Here is an 11672-nt window from a genome sequence, read left to right as displayed (position 1 = left end):
CCAGAATCGATCATGATCAATTGGCCAATCCAACACCTTTCATTATATATATACCCTTCCTAAAAAAAAAAAAAAAAAAAAATCCATCGGCCCATAAAAACAAAAAATCGCCAGCGGCCCACCGGGCAAATGCCCGGTATGCCCGATGGCCAGTCCAGCTATGCTTATATACACTGTATACACAGTAAGACATTGCACTTTCCATGGAATCATTTTATACCTTCTATATTACAAATATTGTAGACATCTTTAAAATATATTATGAATGACATTAAGTGAAAATTAAAATGAAAGTATTGTGAATGTAATATTACCCATTTGACTCAGAGTTTATTATAAATTTCTATTCAGAAAAATAGGTTTATCCAATGTTTTTGCATTCAGTCTATTGTGATTTTTTTTTTACACCATTTCCCCAGCTTTGGAAAACTCACAGGAACAGATGAAGCTGGGGTACACAAAAGCTGTAAAGCCAGGTGGATAAGGTTCTGATAAGAGGTCTTCCTATTCCCTCAGTACGTTACACTCTCTCTCCACAATACTAAGGGGTAGAGCAGGGCGATATGGCCAAAAATATTTATCACGATATATATTTGAAAATTTGCGATAACGATATAACTGACAATATAATTGATGCGAGACAAAATACAACTCCACAACATTACTAGCGCAAAAAGACAACCTTCCATTTATTTTCACTTAAACAAGAAGCTGGTTTTTATGTACATTAAAGCTTTATAAAAATGTAACAGTGCAAATGCAAATTCCTTGCTGAAAGTTTAACCAAAAGGCATTTCCAGTAGAAATGGGCTGACATATCCTGAGCATAACCATGTATAATATCCACTGAAGTTAAAAAGAGGTGCTTTGCAACATTAAACTGCAGTGTGCAGTACGTATTTTTCGGACCATAAGGTGCACGGGATTATAAGGCACATTAAGCGAAACAAAGCAGTCAGATAAATCAAACTTTATTAAACTCATTCTTCTTGCTTCCTCCACTTCTGTACCATTGATTCATTAATGTTGAATTCTCTGCAGCTGCTCTGTTCCCATGTTGTTGCAGTATATTAATGACTAACCTCGTATTGTGGATGGATTATCTCAGTTGTTCTTCTGACTGAAGTTTGGTCCGTTTACAGCATCCTGCCATGCGATTGCATTTGTCTCTAACTATCAGAAACCTTAACGTTAACTTTTTTAAGTGGAAAAGTGTTAGTGTTCGTCCTCCAGCTTCACTGTTTATATTATGCTAACATAGCTGTGTCGCTAGCGATCACGTAGCACATCATTGTTAAATACCAGCTAGCCCAACTTCAGTAACCCTATAAACGTCACTGCTGTTTAGTTTCCTGTCTTCATTTATGTTGGAAGTGATAGCAGAGCTATACGTTTGATTTTTTTCAGAAATCTCTCAGTCAGAACATGCTAGCGAAACTAGCGAGCTAACTTCCGCTAGCTTCCGCTAGCTTCCTGCTAACTTCTAACTCCGTTAAATGTAATAAATTTTGTTTTCATGGATGCCTGGAAGTTAAACTTCATAGTTACACCTGGTAAAGCAGCAATGCTGATCGTTTTATTAAAGATGAAAGAATTTAGACAGTTTTTAACTCTCAGTGACGCTGCAGTGTTCGTTTGACCTGAAGAATATGGAGTTTAGGACCCAGATTACTCCCAGATTTAAGAGCATCTTAGTCCGACAATAACGACGGCCGCTTGCATGTTCTGCAAAAAAATGTGCTTTGTCATGTACAGTGGGGCAAAAAAGTATTTAGTCAGCCACCGATTGTGCAAGTTCCCCCACTTAAGATGATGACAGAGGTCAGTAATTTGCACCAGAGGTACACTTCAACTGTGAGAGACAGAATGTGAAAAAAAAATCCATGAATTCACATGGTAGGATTTGTAAAGAATTTATTCGTAAATCAGGGTGGAAAATAAGTATTTGGTCACCTCAAACAAGGAAAATCTCTGGCTCTCACAGACCTGTAACGTCTTCTGTAAGAAGCTTTTCTGTCCCCCACTCGTTACCTGTATGAATGGCACCTGTTTGAACCCATCATCTGTATAAAAGACACCTGTCCACAGCCTCAAACAGTCAGACTCCAAACTCCGCCATGGCCAAGACCAAAGAGCTTTGGAAGGACACCAGGAAAAGTATTGTAGACCTGCACCAGACTGGGAAGAGTGAATCTACAATAGGCAAGCAGCTTGGTGTGAAAAAATCAACTGTGGGAGCAATCATCAGAAAATGGAAGACATACAAGACCACTGATAATCTCCCTCGATCTGGGGCTCCACGCAAGATCTCATCCCGTGGGGTCAAAATGATCATGAGAACGGTGAGCAAAGATCCCAGAACCACACTGGGGGACCTGGTGAATGACCTGCAGAGAGCTGGGACCAAAGTAACAAAGGTCACCATCAGTAACACACTACAACGGCAGGGAATCAAATCCCGCAGTGCCAGACGTGTTCCGCTGCTGAAGCCAGTGCATGTCCAGGCCCGTCTGAAGTTTGCCAGAGAGCACATGGATGATACAGCAGAGGATTGGGAGAATGTCATGTGGTCAGATGAAACCAAAGTAGAACTTTTTGGTATAAACTCAACTCGTCGTGTTTGGAGGAAGAAGAATACTGAGTTGCATCCCAAGAACACCATACCTACTGTGAAGCATGGGGGTGGAAACATCATGCTATGGGGCTGTTTTTCTGCCAAGGGGACAGGACGACTGATCCGTGTTAAGGACAGAATGAATGGGGCCATGTATCGTGAGATTTTGAGCCAAAACCTCCTTCCATCAGTGAGAACTTTGAAGATGAAACGAGGCTGGGTCTTCCAACATGACAATGATCCAAAACACACCGCCCGGGCAACAAAGGAGTGGCTCCGTAAGAAGCATTTGAAAGTCCTGGAGTGGCCTAGCCAGTCTCCAGACCTCAACCCCATAGAAAATCTGTGGCGGGAGTTGAAAGTCCGTGTTGCTCGGCGACAGCCCCAAAACATCACTGCTCTCGAGAAGATCTGCATGGAGGAATGGGCCAAAATACCAGCTACTGTGTGTGCAAACCTGGTAAAGACCTATAGTAAACGTTTGACCTCTGTTATTGCCAACAAAGGTTATGTTACAAAGTATTGAGTTGTATTTTTGTTATTGACCAAATACTTATTTTCCACCCTGATTTACGAATAAATTCTTTACAAATCCTACCATGTGGATTCATGGATTTTTTTTTCACATTCTGTCTCTCACAGTTGAAGTGTACCTCTGGTGCAAATTACTGACCTCTGTCATCATTTTAGGTGGGGGAACTTGCACAATCGGTGGCTGACTAAATACTTTTTTGCCCCACTGTACATGTTCCCAGAGGATAAGAAGCTTCAAAACCAAGCTCTTAACCAAAGTCTAACCTATTTGACAACATGTTCAACTCAAATGCAACTTGTGTAAAACAGAATGGCAATTTGTTTTGATTTACAGTTTTTGGGGTTTCGTGGCAAGTTGCTCTGAAAAAAGTTAATTTCTGTCTTTAAGAAAACGGTAAGGTGCAGAAAGTTCTGAATCAATGTCTTCTGTTCTAACTTTACCTAATGTAGCTTGCATGGCTGATTGCAGATTTCATGTCTAACATGTTATTATAAGATGTTGAAAGGTTTTATTCTAACTTGAGCTGTTTTAAACAATTTTTATAATCTGGTTTTAGGTACATTTGTACTAGTTTTATAACAAATGTGGCGCGATACTGAACTTCACAGGAAATTGGAGTGTTGATACCATTACTATTAAAAGACAAGTGGTGGAAAAATTTGTTTGAAAGTTGTTTGCTGTATGGAAACCAGATAGAAGTTGTTCACATCCTGCCATCTGATGTTTTGAATCTGTTTGTTAGTGACTATCTATCAAGATAGGTTTGATATTCTGTCTGACAACACCACCTTTAAAATTGGATGAGTAACATTTGTTACAAAAATTTGACTTTTTTTGTGTTTTTGGAAGGACTTTATTTGTGGCTGAATGTTGTCAGTATGTTAAAAATGGCTGATCTCAAAAGTCAACATTGTCAGTGGTGCAGTTGTATTTGAAAATCAACTGTGTAAACATTCATTGGTACAACAGGGAGCACCTCATGAAAACTATGAAAGATACTTTCTCTAAACTTTAGGAAATTGATTGGCAAAACAAAAAAAAATATGTTGTGTAAACTTTAGGAAATACGTTGCCGAAACTAAAACTAATACCTTGTGTAAACTTTAGGAAATACGTTGCAAAAACAATAAAATATGAGTTGAGAAAAAGGACAATTATTAATTTTGTCAACACAAAAACATTAGCTAAAGCAACTTATCTCCTAAACTTGAAATTATAAGTTATCCATCAGAACCTAAAAACGTAAATGCAAACAAGAGGCAAACAAGTATGATTATAACGTAACATATACTAAGTCGATATAAACGATGTTGTCACATCTCATATCTCATATAAAAATATATCGATATTTTTAAAAACCTCGATATATCGCCCAGTCCTAGTATAGAAAGATTCAATATCAAAAGTGCACAATATTATATCTGTATCAAATGATGGGAAGTCTTTGAGGAAAAGCAAAACATTAGAGCTATCCTTTTTGTAAGAGTTCAAAGTTGGTACAAAATTCTTGATGTGGAAGTCTGCGAAACTTGATATTCTCTCAGTTAAACTTCCAATTCCAGAAACAATGAATCTGTCAGGCGGTTCTTCTAGGTTTTTATGGATATATATTAGGGGTGCAACGATATTCGTATCGATATTGAACCGTTCGATACAGTGCTTTCGGTTCGGTACGCATATGTATCGAACAATACAACATTTGTAATTTATTTGATCAACTTTCCTTCTGACGATGCTGTCTGTGTTGAGCGCTCAGTGAATCTGCGTTCGACTACTCCGCCTAGGCTGCACTGTCGAGCGCAGATCCACTGAACGCTCAACACAGACAGCATAGTCAGAAGGAAGAGCGCAGGGCAAGCTAGCGTGACAGAAGTTAAGCTCTCCTTGCAACATGGCAAATTGAACCTCCCCCACCCTCATTCAGATCTGGCGTTTGGAATTATTTTGGTTTTCATGTGACGTATGACCCTGAAGGTAAGCGCGTCATGGACTAAAGTAAAACAGTATGTTGGATGCGCCACGCAATGCTCAATTACATGGGTGGGAGCTAGTGTGTTAGCGCAGTTAGCTCGTTAACGTGTTGGCCGTCTAGCCCCATGCACGGGGCTATCAGGGGTAGCTCGTTAACGGAGATTTGCCGTGTTGTGGCGTTAAGGTCATTTTAACGAGGTTAACCTGAAAGCACTAGTGGGAACACAACGAATATGACTGCACATTTACGCCGACATCATCCTAGTGCAAAGACAAAAACAACAAGCATGCTACTAACTTTAGCCGAGTCATTTAGACAGCTGTTAGCACATGATTCTCCTTATGCTGCTGAGAATATAGCCCAGAAGAAGCGGATAGTATAGCTTTTATTTTGGAAAGAGACATTTCTCTGTAATAAACTCTCTTTTCCAAAGATGAGTGATTCCTCAATCAGATACAGGGCTCGCAAAATCGCTAGCCCGACGTCCTGGGGCTAGCGATTTTTCCAGTCGGGCTACCAAAATCTATCTCTGCCCTGCCCGTCCGGCTATTGTAGGAAGGAAAAATATATGTCAATGCTTTTGCATTCTTTTGGAAATGTAGCTGGGTAATTATGTCATTGGCATCGGTGAGCCACTGTCAATATGTGACATATTGAAATCGCGTTTGAATTTGCGCTTGTTTTTTTGCTTTCACTTTGCAATCGCGTGAACTGTGTATAGAGAGCGACAGCACTGATCTGTGAGTGATGATAATTTGTGCACCAATTCCTCTGACATGGTCTTATTAATTGTTAGCTTACTATTGTTAAGGTTCACAATTGAGGAGGGAGAGTACAAACCACCCTTGGTCCAGAAGCTCTTGGTCCAACAATGATTTTAATGAACACACGTGTGGGAAGACACTCTGTACGCAGACAGCCAGTAGTCCTCGACTTAATCAAAGCATGAACAGATATTTTATAGCATCAGGGTTTGATTTACTGACGCCCCTTCATGCGTCACAGATACATTTTATACATAGATCAGATCAACACCACAATGACTTTTCACCCAGAAAATCATCTTCTATTTTCATGGCTGGTACTTTCCGTTCTTATCTTAAAGTGAATTGTTCCTCTTTCTTGTCGAGACATAACTAATCTCTCCTCTAAATAAATCTAACTAATGTGTGTGTATGTGTTGACCTCACATGCTCTTTGTGTCACCTCTTCACCTCCAACCTGCTGTGTCTCGTCCTCAAATGCTCTTTCTCAATTCACCTGTTGCACTTCTGACCTTTCACTAGACCAGAAGCTCACTGAGACTATGTGTATGTCTTCTACTAAATAAATGTTTTAACCAAGAACCTCTACTAAAACCTTAATATAAAATGATCTGATATATAAGTGTTTTGTAAGCATGTATTGCAATTCCTTCTATGGCTCCAAGTCACTTGCACAATAGATTGTCCGAACATCGCGCCGAACAAAGCTTCCAACCCCCAATTAATTGACCGAGCTCCAACTCTTTAATAAGCACAGATATGCATTGTGTATAAAATAGTCATAACTGCACCTGAAATACAAGGTCAACATAATAACTGTATGCATAACATCTTAAGGCCATCTTAAAGCTATCTGTTACATGGTTAAAGCAATGATCATACTGCAGATTATATTATGCTGGTCAAATACTTTTTGTTCATCCCCACAATCCCCCTTTCGACCTCTGGCACACCAGAGGTCGATACATAGGTTGTTGTTCACTCCTCAGTCCACTCGACTACCTCCAGATCCATCATCGGCATCATGGACATAGGGGCCACCGCCCCAGGGTCCACTGCCTTTACAATCACCTTCTCTACCAACCTTCGGGCACAAGGAATGAGACAACAACCACAGGTCACCAAACTACCCACCAATACAGATAGAGACAACATAATTGACAGAGCAAGCCCCTTCCACTTTCCCTTTTTTACTCTTTTTATTTAAACCACCCCTTTTCAAACTCTCAATTTGTTACCACTCCTTTCTGTAGGCGCGGCGATCTCCTCCTAGGCTGCTCTTCTTTCTTCGGCCTTCCAGGTGGACTACTGGTCGGCCCGTTGCACAGGTGAAGAGGTTTATTCTGCCTCTGTTCCTTGACACCTGCGTTCTTTGAAGACGAATTTTCCTCCACCAAGCTCTCGTGTGCGGGTGCACACTGCGACCAGTGGTACCAGGTGTCGCCTTTCCCTTTCAGCTGGACTGCTGTAGCCGTCCGGACGGTCACCTCATACGGACCAGTCCAGCGCGGCTCCTTCCCCCTTCGCTTAATGACCTTTAGCCATACTGCCTTTACGTCCGGTACCTCTCCGTTCCCCGTGGGTCTCTCACAAGTGACCTGTTTTGTAAAGCTGGACACAAGAGCTTTCAACTCATTAAAATATTCTGCATGAGACCTGTTGCTTGTCCTGGGCTGCTCCACCGGGACCACTGTCCAGGGTGCTGGAAACTGTCTCCCAGTCAGCAGCTCATAAGGGGTGAAACCTGTGGATTGGTTAACAGAACATCTTATGGTCCTCAAAGCAATGGGCAGGGCTGCGACCCAATTTAGCCCTGTCTGCGCACAGATTTTAGCCAACTTGTTTTTCAAATTTAGGTTCATCCTCTCTACCTTTCCTTGAGATTGAGGATGATAGACCATCCCGAACTTATGTTGCACTCCCAACATCCTCTCTACCTCTTGCAAATCTTTGTTCTTGAAGTGAGTACCATTTTCTGATCTAATTCTCTTGGGAAACCCATGCCTTGGAATGTAATGATTGATTAAGCACTTAATCACGCTTTTCGCGTCTTCACGTTTGGTCGCCCATGCTTCGGGCCATCCAGTCAGAACATCCACACACACCTAACAAATACCTCACCCCACCTGGGCCTGTATCAATCATGTCGGTATAATCAATCACGACCTCTTCTCCTGGCCTTTCTGGCATGAGAAACTTACCAGCTTCAGGTTTTACTGCTGGCTTTGGGTTGTGTGCCCCACAAATTAGGCACGTTCTGGCCTTTTCCAGTATCATCCTTCTCAAATCAGGATGCCACCATCGGCACAAATTTCTCTCCATCTGTTTCACTCCCACGTGACCAAGCCCGTGAGCCTCATTCACCTTCTGTTCCGCCATTTTGGCCGTTAAAGCGGGACGCCCATCTGGCCCCCTCCACAAACCGCCATCTTGCCAGGCTCCTTTGTTTTCCCACACCCCCTTTTCCTCTGGGGATGTCTCCTCCTGAGCCTGTCTAACTTCTTTCATGCTGTTAGTGCTAACCTCCTCTTCTGGGGTTACCTGCACCATTTGTCTCTGTCCTTTGTAGCCCGCTGCTTCCTTTGCGGCTTCATCAGCTTTCTGATTTCCTTTTGCCACCATACTGTCTGCTTGTGAGTGGCCTTTGCATTTTATAATACTTACCTCGTCTGGGTCCTCCAGGGCCTTTTCCAGTTCCTCCATTTCCTTTTTGTGACAGATGGGTGCATTAGTGGCCGTTCTGAACCCGGCTCTCTTCCACTCAGCCAGTTCCACATGAGCTGCTCCAAACGCATATGCTGAATCAGTGTAGATGTTCACTCTCATGTTTTTAGCCAACCTCAGGGCTCGAGTTAGGGCTATCACTTCAGCTCTCTGGGCCGACTGTTGTCCCTCAATTTTTCCTGCTTCTTTCACCTGAAACTCAGTTCCTACTCTACAGACTACTGCATAGCCGGCTTTTAATCCTTCTTCATCTCTGTGGCAGCATCCATCTGTGAACCAATCCTCAGCTCCATATATGGGCTCTGCCTTCAGGTCTTCCCTGATTTTTCCTTCAACTTGGGCTTTCTTAATACAGTCATGTGGTTCTCCTGACCCCATTAGGTCTGCCATATTTATTCCTTCATGTGTGAATATCAAATTTGGCGCCTCTAAAATTTTGCTCAACCTTTGTTGCGTCAGTGGAGTCATTGTGAATACCTGTGAGTTCACATAGGCCACTACACTGTGTGTGGTAAGCACTTTCAGTGGGTGTTCCCTCACTATGTGTGCTGTTTTCTGAATTATCTTTGCTACTCCTGCTGCGTGTTGTGTGCATGTGGGATGCCTTGCTTCTGTTGAATTTAATCTTATGCTGACATACATAAGTACATCCCTACCTCCCCCTTTTTTCTGAAACAACACACCATTCACAACTCCCTTTGTTTCTGAAACATCAAGATAAAATGCCTCATCATAGTTAGGTGTGGCCAGATCTGTGGCTCTTGACAAATCCTGTTTTAGCGAAATGAACGCTGTCTCTGTGTCCGGCGTCCAAGGCAATTCAGCCTTCAGATTTCGAACACCAACTTTCTTGATCAGGTCCCTTAAAGGGGCAGTTTTACCCGCATAGTTCGGAATGAACTGCCTGCTGTAACCTGTCAAGCCAAGAAAGGAAAGCAACTCCTTCACAGTTCTTGGTTTTGGATGTGTCAGAATTTGGTCTCTGTGTGTGTTCATTAACCCCACTGATCTGTGTGCGATCACCCGGCCCAGGAATGTTACCTCTGGCCGGACCAACTGCAGTTTTTCTTTACTCACTTTGAAGCCACACTCCGCCAATCTGTTCAACACCACGAGCGATGCTGCCGTACAGGCCGCTGCTGACGGGGCTGCAATAAGAAGATCATCAACATACTGTATTAATGTACAGCCCTCTGGCAGTTGACATGGGGACAATGCCTCTTTCAACACCTGATTGAAAATTCCTGGTGAGAGTGCAAAGCCTTGTGGTAGGCGTGTGTACCTAAATTTCCGGCCTCTGTATGTGAAAGAGAAAATGTCTCTGAGTGACTCGTGCAGTGGGAGACAAAAATGCATTCGCTAGGTCAATACATGTGAACCACTTTTGGTCCCCAGTAATTTCGGTCAGAGCTGTGTAGGGATTTGGTACAAACACAGTGTCAGTCCTCAGTATGGCATTTATTGCTCTCAAATCATGTGCCATACGGTACTTCCCTGTCCCATGTTTTTCCACTGGCAAAATAGGTGTGTTCCAAAATGACCATGAGGGCTCAAGCACTCCTGCCTTCCACAGCCCTTCAATGGTTTCAGCTATACCTTCTTCTGCTTCAGTTTTGTGCTTATATTGTGGTCTGTTAATTGGTGTGTCAGACTTCAGCTGGAACAGGACAGGCGAACAGTTAGCTAAACCTACATCTGTGGGCCCTGCGGACCACAAAGTATCAGGCAATTTTGAGAGCTCAGCTACTGCATCAGGATGATCCATTCTTTCCCTGCCATGTATTCTGGAGATTTCTTTATGTTCTAAGATCACTGCATCGTTGGACAAACAAGTTATGCGATATATTTTACATTTTGGTGCATACCAGACATTTGGAATTTGGGTGCTTTGCCAGCTGGCGTTGTCCAGCGCCCGCTTGACCATCGGTCCCAGATCTCTCGGCCCATGACCCTCGTGGACCGCCAATGTAATGTGAGGGGCTGAATCCTCTCCCACATTGTACCAAGGCAGTTGTTCATCAGTAAATTTCACAGCCGCGGCCACACCTTCTGGTCCAACATAAATGTTATGTGTTCGCACATTCCACGTCTGTCCCTCAAGATCAGACTGGAACTGTTCCCGATAGATATCGTTATCTTCCCTATCATAAAAGAGTGTAACGTGGAAAGGATCTCGCGGGGGAATAGACGGCCAGACTCATTATCCAGGGTTTCCACAGCTGATAATGTCTCAAAATGCCTTCTTCCACCAGCCTCCCCCAGTAGATTTCGGCAGTGGATTGTTCAGAATTCTGGACTAGATATTGAGTCTTTGAAGGTGATCCCAGGCACGGGAATTCTTTTCCTCCAGGCAGAGTAACCATCAGTCCATCTGGTGAGCACATGATTGTGGCTCCCAGTTTCACAAGCAGGTCCCTGCCCATGAGATTTGCAGGCACCTGTGAGGACACCACATATTGGTGTTTCAAAGTCTGTTTTCCCAGCTTTGCCAATGCTGGATCTGTCAATGGCAGTGTCATTGGAATCCCGGAAAGGCCTACCACCTTAACTGTGTGACAGGAGAGTGTCGCACTGTCTGGTGTGTCTTTCAGTGTTGAGTATGTTGCTCCAGTATCCACCAGGAAGGGCAATTCAGTGCCTTCCACGGTCATTGACAACATGGGTTCTGCCGTCCCCACGCTGTTCAGTTTCTCCGGGCTCCGTCAGTATTGCTCCCCCTCCCAGCCCCAGTCAGCTACTGGGTACTGGGCGACTGGTGCTGCATTCGGGTTTGGAGCTTGATGTGCTCCCCTGTAAGCAGCTCTTTGTCTTGGGCCTCCTCGTGCCTGGGGTTGATAGCCTCGCCTCTGATAATTTCGCAGCGATTCAGGGCATTCTCGGGACCAGTGTCCTTCTGCTCCACAGCTGTAACAGCCAGTCCAAGACACATTGTTAGGATTCCCTGGATTCCGAGCCCTTTGTCCTCCCCTCACGGATCCACCACGCCCTCTCTGCGGTCCACCAGTCCCCCAATTCCCTACTGGTTGACGCTGCCTTGGTGCATTGGCGGGCCAACGGTCATCA

This window comes from Rhamphochromis sp. 'chilingali', assembly GCF_963969265.1.
Source record: "Rhamphochromis sp. 'chilingali' genome assembly, chromosome: 17".
NCBI lineage: Eukaryota > Metazoa > Chordata > Actinopteri > Cichliformes > Cichlidae > Rhamphochromis > Rhamphochromis sp. 'chilingali'.
The sequence above is the reverse complement of the archived record's forward strand: the minus strand, read 5'-3'. Positions refer to the sequence as shown.